Here is a 6,000-nt window from a genome sequence, read left to right on the forward strand (position 1 = left end):
CCTTGACTTAGTCGCACCAATCAGGCCTTTGCAGCTTTGTGCTGATGGGGGTTACCAGCTGAGAATTAGGAGCCTTGAGGGTACCCCCCTAATTATGGTCCCCGACAGTAGCCCCCGAGCCTCGAAGGGAGTGTTAACACTCGCTTGGAGGCTTTTGTCGCACTTTTTTGCAAGGGGACCAGCCTTTCTCGGTTGCGTTTTGTTCTGGTGGGTGCGCGCGAGCGCACCCGCCGGGTGTAGCCCCCGAGGCCTCGGAGGAGTGGTTTGACTCCTACGAGGTCTTAATGTCGCGCGCAATGCTTCGGCTGGTCTGGTCGTTCCCTCATGCGAGCTGGCCGTAGCCCAGGTGCACGGTCGGGTCCCAAGTTCTCGGGCTGGTATGTTGACGCTGTCAACGGTTTGGCCGGAGCCGGGTTTGCGAGAGCAGCCCCCGAGCCTCTGCACAGGGCGAGAGGACGGTCGAGGACAGACTCGACTTTTTTTACATACGCCCCTGTGTCGCCTTTCCGCAAGGAGGAGGGGGGGAAAGCGCCATGTTGCCCTCAGAGGGCGCCGAACATGGTGTCTCCAGTGAGCTGCTGGTGGGTAATCCGAGTGGACGCCCGTGCCCCATTTGTTAGGGGTCGGCTAGAGGCCCGGAGGCGCGCTCAAAAGTACCTGCGGGTGATCTGCCGGACCCGGTCCCCTGTCGACGGGGTCCGAGGGCTCGATGCCTCCCTCTGATGGGATTCTGTTACAAGATCGTTCCCGCTGGTCTCGGAAATGTCCTAGGGTACCTCAGGAGCGTAGCCCGAGCCTTGGTTATGTATCGAACGTACCCAGGGTCATCCCTCGCTCTGTGTCTGAGGCGGTTGTGAACCCTTCGAGGGCCAGCCTACGAACCCCTGATCAGTAGTGGGCGCGGAGCCCGAGTGGCCTGAGGCGGCCGTTGAACCCTTCCGAGGGGCCGGCCTTCGAACCTCTGACCAGTAGTGGGCGCAGAACCCAAGCGCTCTGAGGCGGCTGTTGAACCCCTCCGAGGGGCCAGCCTTCGAACCTCTGATCAGTAGGGAGGCTCGGGGCCTGTTTCCTTCACAGAGAAGGATCCTTTTCGGGGTATCCCCCTTTCCCGGTCCCTGTTGTAAGAGAGAGAAAGAGGAAAAGGAAAAGGATACGAAATAGAATGACGTGACGTACCTTTTTTGACGCGGTCATTATGGCGAAGGCGAAGCGTCGCTTGCTTCCCCTGCCAGAGGCGCCGCCTGTCCCGCCGCGGAGCTAATGCGTCGGGACAAGCGGTTCGCGGGGCGGCCGTTGCGCGTGCGCGAGCCGTTCGAGGAACAGAACACGGGCGCGCCGTATTCACGCCGTGAGAGAGGGTTCTCTCACTGCCCTTGGATGGGACATAAGCTTGGCTGACGACGTGATCGCTGCTCCTGCCCGCCTGCCACCGCCATTACTGCCGGCCCATTTTTGGCCGTATTGACCGTCGCGCCAGGCTGGCACTGCTGGGTCGTACGCAGGGTTGCCTCGAGTCGCGGTACTGGTTCCGCAGTCGAGGAGGCGTGGTAGTGGTGCGAGTGGCGGTGCAGTTGCTCGCACGTAGCAACCGGCGCGCCGGTTGCATGACGCGTGGGCCTGGGCCTCCATGCTGGGTGCGTTGAAAGTCGGAGGGGCGCGCCCACTTGGCGCGGTTGCATGCTGCCCGCACGGCTGTCCGCCCTTTCACCCGCTGGTCTGGGCGAAAGTGGAGGAACGCTTGTAACCGCTGGGCGGTTGCATGCACCGCGCGCGGCGGTTTGGCTTCTTCTGCCCTGGGCCAGTTTGCATGACGCGTGGGACCCAGCTCCCGCGCCGTAGGGGGAGGACCTTGGAGCGTGTTGGAGAAGACTCAGCCCACGACGGCTGGGGACGCAAGTAGGGAGAGTCGCCTTTAAAAGGAGGGTGACCCCCTTGAAAGGCGACCATGTCTTCGCGCTCCCTTATGCACCGTGTCTTTCCACCTTCCGAGCCCCCAGATGGGGAACGCCCGCAATCCTTCCGCCTTGTCGTTGGAGGAACGCAACTTCATGGAAGTTGGTACCTTTCAGCCATCGTTCGGCTTCAAGGATTTTCATCATGCAGCCCGGCTGCACCCCTTCGCTGGCGGTCACCCAAGATGGTGACCTCCAGTTCGATGGCGGGGGAAAGCAAGTCGGGCTGCGGCCTCTACCCCTCCCTCAGCTTCAAGGATTTTCATCATCAGTGTTGGGGAGGGGAGTGTGCCGAGTTGGGGTCGATTTCTGCGCGGGCGGCGACCCACTCCTTCCCTCAGTGATCGGGGGGAAGGGCGTTCGCCGTTCGTGGCACTGGCAGCTGCCGCGTGCCTGGCTCTCTGACCCGAGTGGCTTCGGAGCCGCTCCCGGCGCCGCCTTCCGCCACGGCAGCTGGAAGAGGTTCTTCCGCCGACGAGATAGCCAGCGCCGCCCACGGACTGACCTCCAACTCTACGGCCTTCTGCCCGTCCTTGCCTCTCGAGTGAGGGCATGGGCAAGGGCCTCATGGCAGCAGCATCCGCCCTAAGGTCCTCGCTGCTGTTGTTTGGCCCCTCGGAGCAGAAGTCGTCGTCATCGCCGCTGCTGGAGCGGGCGACGGCGAGCCGTTCGTCGGTCTTCTATTGCTCCGCAGGCCCCCCAATCGTGTGGGGTTGTTCGTACCTGCGGAGGTGGAACCGGGGTTCCGTTTGTAATGGCATCTTGAATGTCGGTCTTTTGTTCATTGTGGCTGTCAGGGCCTGAACATGTATGTATTTTTGGCGCGGAGTCGTGTTTTTTCCTCATTTTCGAGCACTAAGACTCGTCTGTTGGTTATCTGAACTGCTTCACCAAGCGTGAGTCGCCCCGTGCAAAGGTGACGAGTGAGGTATCCGTATCTCGGAGGAGTAGGAGTCCCTCGGCTCGGTCGGCCTTGCTGTCCGAGGCTTCTCTTGATTAGTTAAAGGAAACCCCTCGGCCGCTCTTCGATGAGCCGAAGCTAGGGGTAGCGGCGTCAGCAGGGACAGAGGCAGAGTTGGCTCGAAAAGAAGACATGGTCGGCCAGAGCCTGGCCGGGTCGTCCACTGGCGGGACCGACGCCGGAACTGAGTTGTCGAGGCCTCGGGCTGGGCTGATGTCTTCAGGGGACAGCTGGCCGAGGCCTCGGGGTGACCGGCCGAGCCGTCTGCTCGAGCCGGACTCCTGGAGAAGACCCTGGCAGCGATGGCCTGGGCGTGGTGATGATGTCGTCCTTCAGAGTGGAGATCCTCCGACTGCTTCGCCGTCCGAGGCTAGGTCGGACCTCGCCGAAGGTGTAGTTGACACCGAGGGTGTTGCTGCTCCCTTCAACTGTCAAGATCCGAGCCTGCAGGATCGGATTATCTTGTAGTGTGTGTATGTTTTCTGCGGCCGCCGAGGCCCAAACACACCATCGTCGTGTTGCAAAGCTGCGCTTCTTTTCCTCTTGTTTCGAGTATCTGGACTTTTTCGTCGGTAACAGAATTGCCTGCGCGAGCGAGAGTTGTTTTTCACGGAAGGCGATGAGTGAGGTATCCGTATCCCGGAGGCGTAGGAATCCCTCGGCTCGGTCGGCCCTGCCGCTTACGCGTACTCTTGCCCGTCCATAGGGTTCTGTCACCGACGCAGTCGAGAAGGCCCGAAGAATCGCTTCGACAGAGGAGCTTTAGAGCGTGAAGACTTGTTCGGTCCGCGGAATCACCTATCCAAACGCGAGTTACTTATCGCAGAAGGTGATGAGTGAGGTATCCGTATCCCGGAGGCGTAGGAGTCCCTCGGCTTGGTCAGCCTTGGCTGCTTACGTGTACTCCGTCATTTTCAGGATCCACTTTCGAAGTGGTCAAAAAGCACGAAAGACATTCTGGCAGAAAGGATCTTTTTTCGAGGAAAATTTCGACGCAGAGGGGGTTCCCCCCTTTTAGCCCCCGAGGGAGGGTCGGGCTTTGCCGAGGCAAGGCTGACCCTTCCTTGATGACTAAACTTTGCGTGGGAACGAGGCATACGAACAACTTGAAAGCATCTTAAGGGTAGAAGCGACGTAGCTGTTGGATGTTCCAAGCGTTGCTGTAGACCTCGCCTTGACTGTTGGCCAGCTTGTACGTTCCGGGCTTCAGGACTTTGGCGATGACGAACGGCCCTTCCCAGGGAGGCGTGAGCTTGTGCCGCCCTCGGGCGTCTTGTCGTAGCCGAAGCACCAGGTCGCCCACCTGGAGGTCTCGGGACCGAACCCCTCGGGCGTGGTAGCATCGCAGGGACTGTTGGTACCGCGCCGAGTGTAGTAAGGCCATGTCCCGAGCCTCTTCCAGCTGGTCCAGCGAGTCTTCTCGATTAGCTTGGTTGCTTTGGTCGGCGTAGGCCCTCGTCCTCGGGGAACCGTATTCTAAGTCTGTGGGCAAGATGGCCTCGGCCCCATAGACTAGAAAGAACGGCATGAAGCCCGTGGCTCGGCTCGGTGTTGTTCTCAGGCTCCAGACCACAGAGGGGAGTTCCTTCATCCATCGCTTGCCGAACTTGTTGAGGTCATTGTAGATCCGAGGCTTGAGTCCTTGTAGAATCATGTCGTTGGCACGCTCTACTTGCACATTCATCATGGGGTGAGCCACGACGTCCCAGTCCACCCGGATGTGGTGATCCTCGCAGAAGTCCAGGAACTTTCTGCCGGTGAACTGGGTGCCGTTGTCGGTGATGATGGAGTTTGGGACCCCAAAGCGATGGATGATGTTGGTGAAGAACGCCACCGCCTGTTCGGACCTGATGCTGTTTAGGGGTCGGACCTCGATCCACTTGGAGAATTTGTCGATGGCGACCAACAGGTGCGTGTAGCCCTCGGGTGCCTTCTGCAAGGGGCCGACGAGGTCCAGACCCCACACAGCAAAAGGCCAGGTGATGGGTATAGTCTGCAGGGCCTGAGCGGGCAGGTGGGTCTGCCTTGCGTAGAACTGACACCCTTCGCAGGTGCGAACAATTCTAGTGGCGTCGGCCACCGCCGTCGGCCAGTAGAAACCTTGTCGGAAGGCGTTTCCAACAAGGGCTCGAGGTGCTGCGTGATGGCCTCAAGCCCCCGAGTGTATCTCTTGTAGGAGCTCCTGGCCTTCGGCGATGGAAATGCATCGCTGGAGGATGCCTGAGGGGCTGCGGTGGTAGAGCTCTTTCCCATCCCCCAGCAAGACAAACGACTTGGCGCGCCGCGCCAACCACCGAGCTTCCGCTTGGTCGAGGGGTAGCTCTCCTCGATGGAGATATTGCAGGTACGGGGTCTGCCAGTTTCGATTAGGCGTGACCCCGCTTCGCTCCTCCTCGATGCGTAGTGCCTCACCCTCGGGGCCGAGGGTACCTCGGGCTGAGCTGAGGGTGCCTCGGGTTGAGCCGAGGGTGCCTCAGGCCGAGCCGAGGGTGCCTCGGGCCGAGCCGAGGGTACCTCGGACTGTGTCGAGGGTGCCTCGGACTGAGCCGAGGATACCTCGGACTGAGCCGAGGGTATCTCGGGCTGTGCCGAGGCCTTCTCGGGCTTGGGCGTGTCATCGGTCTTGACGGAGGGTTGATGCAGGTCTCGGGAGAAGACGTCCGGGGGAACCGTTGTTCGCCTCGAGGCTATTTTAGCCAGCTCGTCCGCAGTCTCGTTGTAGCGTCGGGCGATGTGGTTGAGCTCGAGCCCGTAGAACTTGTCTTCCAGGCCCGAACCTCATCGTAGTAGGCTTCCATCTTCGGGTCGCGGCAGTGGGAGTTCTTCATGACTTGGTCGATGACGAGCTGTGAGTCACCGCGAGCGTCGAGGCATCGGACCCCTAGCTCGATGGCGATGCGCAAACCGTCGACCAGAGCCTCATACTCAGCCACATTGTTGGACACCGGGAAGTGGAGGCATAGCACGTAGCGTAGGTGCTTTTCGAGGGGCGAGATGAAGAGCAGGCCTGCGCCTGCCCCTGTCTTCATCAGCGACCCGTCGAAGAACATGGTCCAGAGTTCCGGTTGGATCGGAGCTGTTGGGAGC

The sequence above is a fragment of the Zea mays genome, chromosome 5 (assembly GCF_902167145.1).
Source record: "Zea mays cultivar B73 chromosome 5, Zm-B73-REFERENCE-NAM-5.0, whole genome shotgun sequence".
Lineage (NCBI taxonomy): Eukaryota > Viridiplantae > Streptophyta > Magnoliopsida > Poales > Poaceae > Zea > Zea mays.